Source organism: Balaenoptera borealis, assembly GCF_965194805.1.
Source record: "Balaenoptera borealis genome assembly, chromosome: 19".
Classification (NCBI taxonomy): Eukaryota; Metazoa; Chordata; class Mammalia; order Artiodactyla; family Balaenopteridae; genus Balaenoptera; species Balaenoptera borealis.
Window position 1 is genome coordinate 53,324,676 of NC_138878.1, and position 16,576 is coordinate 53,341,251.

Sequence of the window (16,576 nt, forward strand, 5' to 3'; positions counted from 1 at the left end):
AGAGAAACCACCACAGTGAGAAGCCTGTGTACCACAACGAAGAGTAGCCCCCGTTCGCTGCAACTAGAGAAAGCCTACGCACAGCAATGAAGACCCAATGCAGCCAGAAAAAAAAAAGAACAGTATAAGATTAAGTAATAATTTAAAAATAATAGAAGAGGGCCTTCTGCTTCAGAGAACATTGAGTAGGTGTACTTTTCCTTATTTCTCTTGCTGAGAACAAATAAAAACTCTGAATATTTATAGAAAACAAACATAAGACTTTGAAAGGTGGACATGATTGGAACCATGGGACCTAAGGAATAACATGGTGGTTAGTTTTCTGGGTTTTCTTTTTGCCTTATACATCTGAGACTTGGAGCTGAAGAAGCTGGCAACCCTGGAATGCCAATTGATGTAGAAAGAAAAAGCCTCAGAAAAAAGTCCATTCTCTCTAACCAAAGAACAATGAAAGGGACAGCCTAGTAAGACAAAAAAATTTTAGATAATAGCTGCTCTACTCAAGCCAAACACCACAGAAAAGATTGGCCCCACCCACACCAGCAAAGGCCGCATAAAGCCTCACCAGGCTGTAAAGGTGCTCCAACCCTACCTCTCCTTCACTGGGGTGGTTTCAGAAAAGGACGACTAAGGAGTTGGGACTTTTATCCCCACTGGGTGGTAATGAGACAGTACTCCCACCCATGGTGTCAGTGTAGACCCTTTGGGGATCTAGGACTTCTACCCAGCAGTAATGAGGCACCTGCATCCCTCAACCTCTCTACTGGGTGGTCTCAGGGAGACCTACTGGAAAGTCAGGACTTTCACCACTGCCCTGTGTTAATGAGCCCACACAAACCCCTGTAGTGTCAGTGGAGACCACCTGGGGGATGGTTATAATATATAGTCTTATCCATCCCAGCCATGGTGATTACCAGTGGATGCCTAAAGGAGAGCTGGAACTTCCATCCCTGTTCAGCAATAACAAGGAGGCCTTCCCCTCCTCAGGTGTCAAAGAAGGCTGAATTGGGAACCTAGACTTCTACCCACAGCTAGCAGAAACAAGGTCGTGTCTCCAGGTCTCTCAGCTATGACAGTATCAGAGGAAGCCAGCCCAAACTGAAGGTTTAAATAAGATCTAGTCTCATAATGCCCCAAATGTCCACACTTCAATAGAAAATTACAGAAAAACTAGAAAATTTCAGAAAACGGGGAAAATCTCAACTTGAATAAAAATCAATATAGGCATCCCTTGGAGATATTGTGAATTCAGTTCTAGACCACCGCAATAAAGCAAAAATCACAGTAAAGTGAGTCACACGAATTTTTTGGTTTCTCAGTGCATATAAAAGTTATGTTTACACCATACTGTAGTCTGTTAAGTGTGCAACAGAATTATGCCTAAAAAATATACATACCTTAGTTAAAAAATACTTCATTGCTAAAAAATGCTAACTGTCATCTGAGCCATCAGCAAGTTTGTAGTAGTAACATCAAAGATCACAGATCATCATAACAAATACAATATTAATGCAAATGTTTGAAATATTGCAAGAATTATCAAAATGTGACACAGAGACTCAAAGTGAGCAAATGTTGTTGGAAAAATGGCATTGATAGACTGGCTTAAGGCAGGGTTGCTACAGACATTCAATTTGTAAAATATGCGATATCTGTGAAGCACAATAAAGTGAAGTCCAATAAAATGAAGATGTTTTGCTTTGAACCTAAAACTGCTCTAAAAAATAAATTCTATTAAAAATATCAATAGATGTCAACATAGATGACAGGTTAGAATGATCTGATGAAGAATTTTAAAGCAGTCATCATAAATATGCTTTAATGAGCAATTAAAATCACATTTGAAACAAATGAGAAATAGAACGTTTGAGCAAGAAATAGAAAACATAGGGCTTCCCTGGTGGTGTAGTGGTTAAGAATCTGCCTGCCAATGCAGGGGACACGGGTTTAAGCCCTGGTCCGGGAAGATCCCACATGCCACAGAGCAACTAAGCCTGTGCACCACAACTACTGAGCCTGCAGTCTAGAGCCTGCGAGCCATAACTACTGAGCCCAGGTGCCACAACTACTGAAGCCCGCATGCCTAGAGCCCATGCTCTGCAACAAGAGAAGCCACCGCAATGAGAAGCCCATGCACTGCAACAAAGAGTAGCCCCTGCTCTCCACAACTAGAGAAAGCCCGCGCACAGCAATGAAGACCCAACCCAGCCAAAAATAAATAAATAAATACATTTATTAAAAAAAAATTCCCTTTAAAAAAAAAAGAAATAGAAAACATAAAGAAGAACCAAATGGAAATTTTAGAATTGAAAGATACAATAATTGAAAATATAAGAAACAAAACAAAACTCAGCGGCTGGGTTCAATAGCAGTGTGAAAAGTACAGAGGAAAGACTCAATGAATATGAAGACAGACAATGGAAATCATTCAGTTTGAAAGCAAAGAGAAAATGGACTGAAAACAAAAACAGATCTAATATTTGTGTCACAGGGGTCCCACAGGGAGGGGGAAAAAGAGGGCAAGGCTAAATAAATAGTTGAAGAAATAATGGCTGAAAATGTCCCCAATATGGCAAAAGACATACATACAGATTCAGGAAGCTGAGAAAAACTCAAACAGGGTAAAAAAAAAAAAAAAAAAAATCCCAGCCAAGACACATTATAATCAAACTTCTGAAAACTAAAGAAAAAATCTTGAAAGCAAAAAGAGAAGTGACACCTAATCTATAGGAGGAAACAATTTGAATGACAACAAATTTCTCATCAGAGATGGAGGAAGTGGCACAGCATTTTTCAGGTGGTGAAAGAAAAAGCAAAACTGTCCAACCCAGAATTCTCTACCTAGTGAAAATATCCTTTAGGAATGTTTATTCAAATGTATAAATCCTAAATGTGTATGTACCAAACAAAAGAGTTGTAGAATATGTAAAGCATAACTGGTAGAAATGGGTGTGATGTCACTGAGAATGGTGGAGTAGGGGGCTCCATGGATCCATCCCTCCAATGAAGCAATGATTAAGCTGGCAAAAATTGTCAGAATCAACTTTTCATAACTATGGAATCTAATTTAAAATTTACAAAAACCAAGGGAGTACTTAATGAAGAAAGAAGCTGCTAAATTTCAGTAGAAGGAATTGTGGTATTTTGGCATACCAACCTACTATCTCCCACCTCAGAGGTGGCTGTGGGTATGGTGGCCTGCATTCCTCGTGCAGCTTGTTGGTACCATAGTGGACAATACAGACTTGTTCCCAAAGAATTGTGCTTATTTTGACCCGTTTGGTCCATAAGGGCTGGAGTGGCCCCCCTGGGAGGCTTTTGTCAAAAGTATTCAAAGGCATATACTACACACAGCTATCCATGAAAAAAAATAATAGAGCAAGCAGCAGACAGACTGAAAAGCCTAGGAAGGAAGAGACTGGGGAAGAGATACATTTCAATATTTACTACAAAGCAAAACAGTGTGTTCCTAGAATAATGATAGAGATGATAGATCAATGGAATAGAATGAGTCCCCAAATAAACCCTTACATCTATGGTCAGTTGATTTTCAACCAGAGTGCCAAGGCCATTCAACGGGGAAAGAATAGTCTCTTAAACAAATAGTGCTGTGCTGGGAAAATCAATGCAAAAGAATGATGTCAGACCTTTGCCTCACACCATATACAAAAATTAACTCATAATCGATCAAAGACCTAAACATAAGAGCTAAAACTATAAAACCCAGAAGAAAACATAAGGGTAAATTCTTCATGACTTTGGATTTGGCAATGATTACTTTGATATGACACCGAAAGCACAAGCAACAAAAGAAAAATATAAACTGAACTTGATCAAAATTGAAAACTTCTGTACATCAACGGATGCTATAAAGAAAGTGAAAAGACAGCAGCATACAGAATGGGAGGAATATCTGCAAATCATATATCTGATAAGAGTTTAGTATCCAGAATATATAAATACTCTTATAACTCAATAAAAAAAGACAAACAAGCCAATAAAAAATGGGCAAATAACTTAAGTCCTTTTTCTCCAAAGAAGGCATACAAATGTTCAACAAGATCATGACAAGATGTTCAACATCTCTATTCTTTAGGGAAATGCAAATCAAAACCATAATGAGTTATCACTTCACATCCACTAGGATGGTGATAGCCAAGAAAACATAAAATAATAAATGTTGATGAGGATGTGGAGAAATTGGAACCCTCATACATTGCTGGAAGTAATTTTAAATGGTGTGCAGCTGCTATGGAAAGGATTTTGTTGGTTTTTCAATAACTTAAACATAGAATTACCATACGACCCAAATATTCCACTCCTAGGGATATACCCAAAGAATTGAAAACAGGTGATTAAACAAAAACTTGTACAAGAATGTTCATTTCAGCAGTTTTCACAATAGCCAAAAGCCCATTCATCAACTGATGAATATATAAATAAAATGTGATATATCCATCATACAACAGAATAATATTGTCATAAAAAGGGATGAGATACTGATACATGTTACATCATCACCATCAATGAACATCAAAAACTTTATGTTAGGGACTTCCCTGGTGGTCCAGTGGCTAAGACTCTGTGCTCCCAACGCAGGGCATCTGGGTTCAATCCCTGGTCAGGGAATTAGATCCCACATGCCGCAACTAAGAGTTTGCAAGCCGCAACTAAAGATCCCGCATGCCACAACTAAAAAACAACCAGCATGCTGCAATGAAGATCCCTCACACGGCAACAAAGATTCCTCATGCTGAAGCTGAGACCCAGTGCAGCCAAATAAATAAATAACTGTTTTACAGAATTTTAAAAAAAATTAAGTGAAAGAAGTTAGACACAAAATGTCACATATTCTATGATTTATTCAATATGATATATTCAGAATAGGTAGAAAAGATCAGAAAGAGAAATTAAGGAAACAACCCCATTTCCATCACAACAACATTCTCTAACACCATATACAAAAATAAACTCAAAATGGATTAAAGACCTAAATGTAAGACTGGATACTATAAAACTGCTAGAGGAAAACATAAGAACACTCTTCAAAATAAACCACAGCAATATTTTTTTGGATCAGTCTCCTAGAGTAATGGAAATAAAAGCAAAAATAAACAAATGGGACCTAATTAAACTTAAAAGCTTTTGCACAGCAAAGGAAATCATAAACAAAACAAAAAGGCAACCTACAGAATGGGAGAAAATATTTGCAAATGAGACCAACAAGGGATTAATTTCCAAAATATACAAGCAGCTCATACAGCTCAATATCAAAAACAACCCAATCATAAAACGGGCAGAAGATCTAAATAGACATTTCTCTAAAGACTACATATAGATGGCCAATAGGCATATGAAAGGATGCTCAACATTGCTAATTATTAGAGAAATGCAAATCAAAACTACAATGAGGTATCATCACACACCAGTCAGAATGGCCATCATCCAAAAGTCTATGTATAATAAACACTGGAGAGGGTTCGGAGAAAAGGGAACCCTCCCACACTGTTGGTGGGAATGAAAATTGGTGTAGCCACTATGGAAAATAGTATGGATGTTCCTTAAAAAACTAAAAGTAGAGTTACAATATGATCCAGCAATCCCACTCCTGGGTATATGTCTGGAAAAGATGAAAACTCTAATTCAAAAAGATTTATGCACCCCAATGTTCATAGCAGCACTATTTACAATAGCCAAGACATGGAAACAACCTAAATATTCATTGACAGATGAATGGATAAAGAAGATGTGGTACATATATACAATGGAATACTATTCAGCCATAAAAAAGAATGAAAGAATGCCATTTGCAGCAAGATGGATGGACTTAGAGGTTATCATACTAAGTGAAGTAAGAGAAAGACAAATACCATATGATATCACTTGTATGTGGAATGTAAAAAAATGATACAAATGAACTTATTTACAAAACATATATATATATTCTGAATATATAGGTATCATATATATGTGTATATATAATGGAATACTACTCAGCCATGAAAAAGAATGAAATTTTGCCATTTGCAGCAACATGGATGGACTTAGAGGGCATTATGCTAAGTGAAATAAGTCAGACAGAGAAAGACAAATAGTGTAGGATATCACTTATATGTGGAATCTAAAATACAACAAACTAGTGAATATAATAGAAAAGAAGCAGACTCACAGATAAAGAGAACAAACTAATGGTTACTAGTGGGGAGAGGGAAGGGTGAGGGGCAATATAGGAGTAGGAGATTAAGAGGTACAAACTATTATGTATAAAATAAGCTACATGGATATATTGTACAACATGGGGAATATAGCCAATATTTTATAACTATAAATAGAGTATAATGTTTAAAAATTGTGAATCACTATATTGTATACCTGTAACATATATAATATTGTATATCAACTATACTTCAATTTTTTAGAAAGTGTTTAGTAAAAAAAAAAAAATGCAAGGTCCAAAAAGGAATAGAAGAATAATGGCTGCTAAGGGCCCCAGAAAAGGGAGGAACCAAGTTAAACTTAGAATTGCCTTTCTCACTGTTTCCCGAATGGTCGAGGTGGTTTGATCTTCCCCAGACTTCCTAAGCCAGACAGCTTGTTGCAGAATTTTATCTGCACTAATCTCAGTTTCACCTGTTACATTAATATAGAAACAGCAAGAAGTGTTGGCCAGTGCACATATGCCCCCTTGTTCAACCAAGAGATAATCCAGAGCAATGCAATGGTCAACTACCATCTGGGCCAGAGAATCTAGGGATTTTTTATGATCTTAAAATCTTGCCTCTTGAGCTATGGTTGCCACTGTGCCTGTGAGCTTCCTGGCTACCACATTGTTGTATATGACTCTCCCAACCAGGCCAATCAAGGCTCTAATGAGGGTTACTCTCCCAAATATGAGTAATCCAATTCCCATTATCTCTCAATGATGGACTTGCTGTGGATGCAAGGGGACAGGATCATTAGTGAAAATTAATAGATTCAGATGGGGGTATACATGCCCAGTGGTCCATTGTCCAGCCATTCAACTCCAATTCAGGCATTGTGTAGCCATACCTTGACCATCCTTATATCCTAAGAACATCATTCCCTTTCCAAGACATATAGTCCTCCCGTGACTGGGGATTAGCTTAGCAGGGCTCAAGATGGGGTGGTCAGGGGGTACCCATTTGGACCAGTGATTTTGATTAAATGCATCCTGTGTAGGTTTTTCCCCACCCTGCTGATCTGGGGACTTCTATCCGTTGGGCCCATTTGCTCACCACTAATGAGTTTTGCATCCTATTATACCCTGGGGGATAGGGGGTTGATGTCCATGATCCAATGGCACACATGCATGGAGGGGTATTCTTACACACCCCATCATGAAGCTTGCAGTACGGGATGCCACACATGGGGCAGGAGGTGTTATGAGTGTCCTGGAACCTCTCATCAATATTGGTGTAACAGCTCAGGGCACTTGGCTGGTAACATTTATGGGTTGACTGGTTGGCCAGGGTAGGTTGGACCCAGACAATGGGACTCGAGGTGTTTTGGTCCCCTCAATATATGGGGTGAAGCAACACTTCCTCCCATGGTGCAGGTTGTCCTACCTTGAGTGTCTCCCTGAGTCACTAGTTGGTTGATTGTGGCAAACCCAGCAGTTAGTGACATTCTGACCCCATATTATATCAGCAGTTATTTGTACTAGTGTGTTATTGGCCCATGGGTAGGGTTTTCCTATGGTCTGAATTGCCCATATAAGTAAAGGAAGAGTCAGAATCTGATACATCTTAACTAAGTGTTGAATAAAGTATTAGAAGTATGCATAGTATGAACAGGATAAGGATTAATATTATGCATAAGATCCCTGAACCATCCAGGTATCCAGGCATTAGCTCTCACTTTTGTGAAGGGCGGTGCCAGTTAAGGAGATGTCATTGGCCACGTCAGTAGTAAGAGTTGGCCAAACTTCAAAGCCACTCCAATAGGGGAGTTCCTGGGGAGCACAGGTGAGAGTCAGGAGAAGGATGATAAGATAGCTTATTAGTAGGCAAAGACCACAAGCGGGTGCAAGCCTCTGGTGGGTAGGTTGTGAATTCATAGCCGCACCACTTATTTGAGGCAGCCCTGCAGAATAGCAGCTTCAGGTCTGAAAGAGGTTCACAGGAATATTGTGAGGGCGATTCTCCCGTCTTGGGTTTAGGGTCATGCTTCACTCTGCTATGGTGTATCCATGGAGTGACACCATGCAATTTTAGGGCAGATTGAGTTGTCAAAATTACTCAATATGATCCCTTTCATTTAGAGGATAATTGGTCCTGAGGACTCCCAGTTGTCCCAGCCCCCTGGCTAGAATGGATATAGCATGAGATCTGTGGGAGCAGGCAGCACCTGATTTCCATAGGCAGTGAGGGCCTTCATAGCTTCTCCCACCTGTAGGGCATATCTGAGTTGTTCCATTTCATAAGGACTCAAGGGTCCCTCTTTTTTCATGGAGGGAACTGGCCTACCATACATTAGCTCATAGGCAGTTAATATTTTTTTTTCACACTTTCCAGTTTTTATTACCATTATTATTTTTTTAACACCTTTATTAGAGTATAATTGCTTTACAATGTTGTGTTAGTTTCTGCTGTATAACAAAGTGAATCAGCTATATGCATATGTATATCCCCATATCCCCTCCCTCTTGCGCCTCCCTCCCACCCCCTCTAGGTGGTCACAAAGCACCGAGCTGATCTCCCCGTGCTATGCGGCTGCTTCCCACTAGCTATCCATTTTACATTTGGTAGTGTATATATGTCCATGCCACTCTCTCACTTCGTCCCAGCTTACCCTCACCCCCCCCACCCCATGTCCTCAAGTCCTTTCTCTACGTCAGGCAGTTAATTTTAACTTTCCCTGTGGGGCCAGGCGTAAGCAAAGCAAGGCTACAGGTAAAAACTTAATCCAGTTTTCTTGGGCTTCCTGGCACAGTTTAGCCAGTGTCCTCTTAAGGGTTTGATTTGTCCTTTCAACCTTTCCAGAAGATTGAGGTCTCCAGGCAGAATGTAACCTTCATCCACACTAGAGCCTGGGCAGTATGTTTGATGACCTGGAACACAAAGGCAGGCCCATTGTCACTCTGAAGAGACCTGGCGAGCCCAAATGTCAGGATTATTTCCTTTAATAATATCTTGGAGACCTCGATGGCAGTCTCTTTTCTTGTGGGAAGGCCTCCGTCCACCTGGAGAAAGTGTCTACTAACACCAAGAGGTACGTGAAGTTTCCTGTTGCTCGGGGCATGACAGTGAAATCTATCTGCCAGTCTTTCCCAGGGTAGTTACCTCTTACCTGGATTGCCTGGACATTTGGCCCATGCGGAGGCCCAGTGTTTGGGTTGTTAGTGTTGCAGATAGGATAGGACTTGACCTCTTGCTCTATCAGGACTCTTAGGCCTGGGGTCAACAACATCCTTACAAGCCAGTTATGGAGGGCTTCTTTCCCACAATGGGTACTCTGATGGGCTTCTCTTATTGCATGGTAGGCTGTGGGTTTGAGAAAGAAGTACTGTCCATGTTGGTTAGTCAGCCATCCACCTTGGGATGGCTCCTGGGAGAATCCCCATCTTTCGGCCTTCCCAAGTTCTTCCTCTGTATAGACTGGGGTGTAATTCAGAGGGTCAGGTTTTATTGGCATTAAGGGCAAGACCAAGGGGGAGTTAGATCTCAGTGCATCTTCCTTAGCTGTTGCATCTGCTCTGTTCTCTTTTATTACTTCCGCATCTCCCTTTTGGTGGCCTCTGCAGTGAATGCCAATTCTCTAGGCAGCATGACGGCTTGTAATAACCTTAGGATTTCTGCCCCATGTTTAACCTGCTTGTGGTCAGAAGCATACATTTTCCTTTCCAAATTATAAAATGTAAAATGCCATAGGCATACTGAGAGTTGGTATAAATGTTGAGGCTCTTCCCCTTTCCCAGCTCTAGGGCTCAGGTTAGTGTTTTTAACTCAGCCTTTTGAGTGGAGGTCTCCAGGGGAAGGGCACTTGCTTCTGTTACTTCTCCCAAAGTGTTAATGGCATAACTAACTTCATTGCTCTTCCCTTCCTTTATAAAATTACTACCTGTAAACCATTCTTCTTCCACACTGGGGACTGGCTTATTCTTGAAGTCAAGCTGACTGAAATAAACGGTCTATTTTCTCTATAGGATTATGCTCTAGATTTCCTGATTCTGCCAGAAGCTGAGTCATGTGGTTCAGGGTTTGGCAAGTCTTTATGGTCATGACTGGGTTGTCTAGCAACATGGCCTGAACTTGAATGGATCTCCCAGGCGATAACCATTCAGTTCCCTTAGAATTAATCAAGGCCTGGTACCTGATGTGGGGTCCAAATTGTTGTGGTTTGTCCAAAAGTCAACTTTTCTGCCTCTTTTAAGAGGGTAGTGGTGGCCACACCGCTTGCATGCAAGGCAGCCATCCTTTGGCTGTCTGATCTAACTGTTTGGAGAAGTATGCCACCACTCAAGTAAGGGGGCCTAACTTCTGGGTGAGCACTCCTGGGGCTACTTTCTGTCTTTCATGAAGGTACAAATTAAAGGGTTTGATAAGACCTGGAAGACCCAGAGCAGGAGCCTGAAGCAACGGTGCCTTTAAGGAACTAAAGGCCCAACTTTAGTTCCTTAAAGGCCCTTGCACAGGTGAAGTCCCATTCAAAGCGGTCATTGTCTTTCCCTTGTAGAGGGGGTTAGCTATTAGGCCAAAGTTGGGAATCCAGATTTGGCAAAACCCAGCCATTCCTAGAAACACCCTGAGCTGTCTCTGGGTTTTTGGTGGCCCGAGGCCACAGATGGCCTCTTTCCTTCCCTGGGCAGGCTTCTTTTCCCTTCAGTCTATGTGAACCCCAGGTAGGTGACCCTTATCTGAGATATCTGAGCCTTTTTCCTTGAAACTTTATATTCCTTGTCTGCCAAGTGGTTTAGGGTCATGATGGTGTTCTTATCTGATAGTTGCTTTGAGGGGCTAGCGACCAAAATATCATCCACATATTGCAAAAGAGTCCCCTCCTCTAAATGAAGGTCCCTTAGGTCCTTTGCTAAGGCTTCCCCCAAAAGAGTAGGAGAGTTCTTAAATCCTTGTGGCAAGATTGCCCAGAAGTACTGGTGCTTTTGCTGACTGTTGGGGTCCTGCCATTCAAAGGCAAAAATTTCTTAGGACTCTGGAGCCAAGGGAATACAAACAAACAAAAGCATCTTTTAAGTTCAGGACAGAGTACCAGTTCTGGTCCGGGAACAGTGGGAGAGTAGCTAGCAGAGTATAAGGGTTTAGGACTACTGGTTGAATGTCCTCTGTAGCCTCGTTAACTGCCCTCAGATCTTGTACCATGCAGTTTTCTCCACTGCCTTTTTTTACTGGGAGGATGGGGGTGTTACAGGCAGTCTGGCAAAGTTGGATAAGACCTTGTTCTATTAGCTTCTGGATTACAGGAGCTATGCCTTGTAGGCCTTCCTGGTGCAAAGGGTACTGTTTTTTATTTGGGCAGCTATGTCCAGATTTTAAGTGGAATACTACAGGCTGGCCCCAAGGGCCTAGCCCATGTCCCCTTGTGCCCACATCTGTGGGTTTACCCCTGATAGCTCAACAGTCTTGTCACTCCCAGTAGAAACTTCTTTCCTATCAGCTAATAGCATAAGTAGCTCTGGTCCCCTCTCCAGGGGCACACTGATTTCTAACTCACCTTGATTTAAATGGGGGGTTGCTGCCAACTTATGAATAGTTCTCCCTAGCAGGGAGATGGGGCACTCAGGAACATAGAGAAAAGAATGGGTTCATGAGTAACTTTAAACAGGAGCAAAGAGAAGCAGTATGCTGCACACAACTTTCTGCTGTTATATCTGCATCTCTGTGCTTTAGGGACTTTTTTCATAGCTGTGAAATACTGCTCTGCCCATGAGTGAGCAGCAGGTCACAAGTGAAAGGGAATTAACATCCCCTGAGGGTTGGTATATAAATATCCCAGCTCCCTCACCACTGGGAGGGATGGCAATAATTCTGAAACATGTGGTCTTTCAGAAAACCTTATTAGTCAGAATTTTTTGAGAAAAAAGTCTGCAAGATAAGATTGAAGCTGAGATGAATGGGTTGGCATTTTACTCAATGGCTTAATGGAGGACCTAGAAAATAGAACAGTTTTCTTTATTTAAAGCATTGCAATAAAATGCTAAATTTCTGAAACTTTACTATTCAAATTAAAGAGAACAAATCAGGAAATGAATACTCCAAAGTCAGTGTCTCTGAAAAACTGAGTTCTCTCAAAGACACTGCATGTATCATTATTTAATGCTAGGATAAGTACAAATGTATGAATCCAACCAGTCTGTTCCAAAACAATGCTAGAAATGATGAGAAAATAAACTATGTATACTATACCATGACACACTAAAACAGCAAATTAAAATTGTTTTATTTATTATACTGCTGCTCTGATTTCAGTTTTAAAAAATTAATTTTATATAGTAAGCAGTTAGAAGTTTTCAGAAATACTTACTACTAGAAAAAAAAATGTTCTCCCCCATTAAAAAACAAAACTGCAAATAATCAAATCTAACAGTCTTGAGTAACTACCAAAAACTTCACCACTATAGGAAGCAATGATATTAGCTGATAAGAGCTAAAACTTAATTTTAAAAAATTGACACTGCAAAAAAAATCATATCAGTGATGTCAAAGACAAATTTCTCTCAGGATTCAGAGGAAGGGGACAAAAGAAGAAAGAATGAATATGATAGATACAGAGAACAGAGATCAGATATACAAAATAAAGAATTAGAGATATTCCTAAGGCAGGCTCCAGAGCAACTGAACAGAAATAGTTGAAGAAAACGTTCATGAGCTGGAAAAAAACATGGATACAAATTTTAAAATATCAACATAGGCATGATAAATGCAAATATAATCACAGGTAAATCCTAGAATTTTTTAGAAGAACAACACAAAAAGAAATGGAATGGTGTAAGAATTGTGAATCAATACATGCTACCTTAGTTAGTTTCTGAGCATTTAATAGCCATTAAATAAAAATCATAATATAATTTAACCTGGGGTCACTAAACAAATACATGGTATGAAGCTTCTCCCACCCCAACTAACACCACCACATCCACCGCTGTATAGGACTAGTTCTGGAAAATCAGAATTCTGTCAGCCGCAGCTCGTGTGTGAATACTAGTCCATCCATTTGCCCCTCTGCTCCCCTTTGACATATGACTAGGTAGAAAATGAACGTGTGAAATGATTCTTGAGGGCCAGCCACAGCCTTACTGGGTTTCCGTAAAACAGCCCTATTGCCGCCGTTATGGAGACTCCCCAGTGCTCTGCTGAGTTCCTCCTGTGGCCACACCAGGGCACTGTCATGAGCATAGTGCACGGTGGTAAAATCGAGTCAAGTGTAGGAGTCGAGTGTAGGAGTGAGGAATGAAGTGATGCCTGACTAAAGAAGTTTCTGGAGGTCAGGGAACTGTCACCTGGAGGTGGTGACCTGATAGGTCTGCTTTCTATGACAGAGCAGGAAGCTGCGTGTGTCTCAGGGCAAATGCACCACTGGAGGCCAGGATCGCCTAATAAGGACTGGTATTTACTTTTACTTGACCCCATTCTGGGCCCTATCACAGTCTGCTAAAATGCTTCTAACATTCATCACCCATGTGAGAGACATAGTATAGTAATTTCCTGCTGAGATGACTGAGGGAAAGGGGTATGGGGGACATTGGCGGAACTGGCTCCTGCAGGTGGGAAAATTCTCACATAATTAATTACTCTTAATCACTCAACATGCGCTTATTTGAGTGCTGGTTTTTTTTTTTTTTTTTGGCTGCACCTGGTCTTAGTTGCGGCACGCAGGATCTTCGTTGCAGCATGCAGACTTTAGTTGCAGCATGTGGGATCCAGTTCCCCGATCAGGGATCGAACCTGGGCCCCCTGCATTGGGAGTGAGGCGTCTTACCCACTGGACCACCAAGGAAATCCTTATTTGAGTGCTTTTGAAATACATATTCCTCTGTCCATTCCAGAAAGAAAGCCTAATCAGAGACCTCAAAATCAGAAAGCTTGTCAATTTTTCTCCAGCCTGCCTACTTTCCTTCTTTCCTTCCTTCCCTACCTACCGCGAGAGAGGTGTTGTAAACCACACAGAGGTGAACAAGATCCAGTCCTTCCCTCATAGGCTTTATGAGAGACTCTAGTAAGTAAAACCATACAAGTACAGCATGCTGTGTACTTTTATATTTTTGTTTATTTTAAATTTTTTGGCTGCGCTGTGCGGCACACAGGATCTTAGTTCCCCTGCAGTGGAAGCATGGAGTCTTAACCACTGGACCACCAGGGAAATCCCAGCTGTGTACTTTATTTTTTAAATAAATTTATTTTATTTTATTTATTTTTGGCTGCGTTGGGTCTTCGTTGCTGTGCGCGGGCTTTTCTCTAGTTGTGGCGAGCAGGGGCTACTCTTCGTTGTGGTGCGCGGGCTTCTCATTGCGGTGGCTTCTCTTGTTGCGGAGCACGGGCTCTAGGCGCGTGGGCTTCAGTAGTTGTGGCTCGAGGGCTCTAGAGTGCAGGCTCTGTAGTTGTGGCACACGGGCTTAGTTGCTCCACAGCATGTGGGATCTTCCAGGACCAGGGATCAAACCCGTGTCCCCTGCATTGGCAGGCGGATTCTTAACCAGTGTGCCACCAGGGAAGTCCCCCAGCTGTGTACTTTATAACAAAAGAGAAATCCCCTCTGTGTCCTCAAGGTAGCCACACCCCTTTGGCTACCTAGTAGGTCTAAAAGTGGAGACTCCCAACACAAGCAAGTCCCTCCTCAAGCAATAAACATATCCAGCCTTGGTGACTTCGGGAGATCATGGGGGGAAATGCGAGAGAGTTCAGCTTTTTTCCCCTCTAGATATAGCTTTCTAAATATTTACTTTTATCCTCCATCTTTATTTATAGGTCCAATTTTTCTACCATTTAGTTATTTAATCATGTTCTATTTAGTTAGTGCTTAACTGGTGTTAATCACAACAATAAAATAGTAGTGATGGGACTTCCCTGGTGGCGCAGTGGTTAAGAATCCACCTGCCAATGCAGGGGACATAGGTTCGAGCCCTGGTCCGGGAAGATCCCACATGCCACAGAGCAACTAAGCCCGTGCGCCACAACTACTGAGCCTGTGCTCTGGAGCCCGTGAGCCACAACTACTGAAGCCCGTGCGCCTAGAGCCCGTGCCCTGCAAAAAGAGAAGCCACCGCAATGAGAAACCTGCACACCACAATGAAGAGTAGTCTCCACTAGCTGCAAGTAGAGAAAGCCCAAGCACAGCAAGGAAGACCCAACGCAGCCAAAAATAAATAAATAAATAAATAAATAAATAGTGATGATGATGATGATAATAATAATACCATTAACTGGTATATATGTTTCACTAGTATTTTACTTCCTCATTCTATTTTTTTTTATTCAAACAGAAAGTCACAAAAATTATAATCATCCTCATCAGTTCACTCAGTCCCATGTAATTAATTTTTTTTTTATCTTGATATTTGTCAACAGTTTTATGAATTCATCAGTTTTCCATTAGAGTTCTGAAAATGCTTATTCATTCAGTTCAGCAGTATAGTCAGTTACCAGAAACCTGTACTTGTCAGAGTCTTTTCCATGCATTCCTTGAAGATGAAACCTTTTTACAGGAACATTTTTGCAAAAGCATCAGAGTACACCCAGAACTGTCTGTAAATGACAAAAGACTTAAAAATAACCACGGTTGCTCTTGGAGGAAGACGCGGTCGCTGTTGCTGCGGAGCCTTGGGCTTCCCGCTCCCGCTCCTGACTCACCGCTGTTCGCTCTCGCGGAGGAACAAGTCGGTCAGGAAGCCGCACCGCAGCCATGGCTTTTAAGGACACCGGAAAGACTCCCGTGGAGCCCGAGGTGGCGATCCACCGGATTAGGATCACTCTCACCAGTCGCAACGTGAAGTCGCTGGAGAAGGTGTGTGCCGACCTGATCAGAGGCGCGAAGGAGAAGAATCTCAAAGTGAAGGGGCCGGTGCGGATGCCCACCAAGACCCTGAGAATAACGACGAGGAAAACCCCCTGCGGGGAAGGTTCTAAGACTTGGGACCGTTTCCAGATGAGGATCCACAAGCGCCTCATCGACCTGCACAGCCCTTTCGAGATCGTCAAGCAGATCACTTCCATCAGCATTGAGCCGGGAGTCGAGGTGGAAGTCACCATTGCAGATGCTTGAGCCAGCGGCTCTAATAAATTGATAATCGGCCGTTAAAAAAACAAAAAAACAAAAAAACAAAAACAAACAAACAAAAAAACCACGGTTAAAGATCTGATGAAAATTCATAATAATACAATTGACAAGGAAATTTAGTTATTTCTGAGATATATATTTTAAAGTAATAACTAGAATTATGACTTATAACATCATACCAGAACATATAAGATTTTTAAAAATTTCATGTAATGTCTGAAACATTTATGTTAACATATTTCCATACAAATAACCCAAAGAAAGTTTATTAGTTGTTTTTGTTTGTTTGTTTTATACTGCAGGTTCTTATTAGTTATCAATTTTA

General features: G+C 41.2%; 1 pseudogene across 1 annotated transcript; it reads left to right on the top strand.

The window, feature by feature from the left end:
• Positions 1-15,730: 15,730 nt before the first annotated feature.
• LOC309616638 (small ribosomal subunit protein uS10 pseudogene) lies at positions 15,731-16,266 on the top strand (annotated as a pseudogene). The gene has a single exon. The product of its transcript is annotated as a small ribosomal subunit protein uS10 pseudogene (transcript).
• The last annotated feature ends 310 nt before the right edge of the window (positions 16,267-16,576 follow it).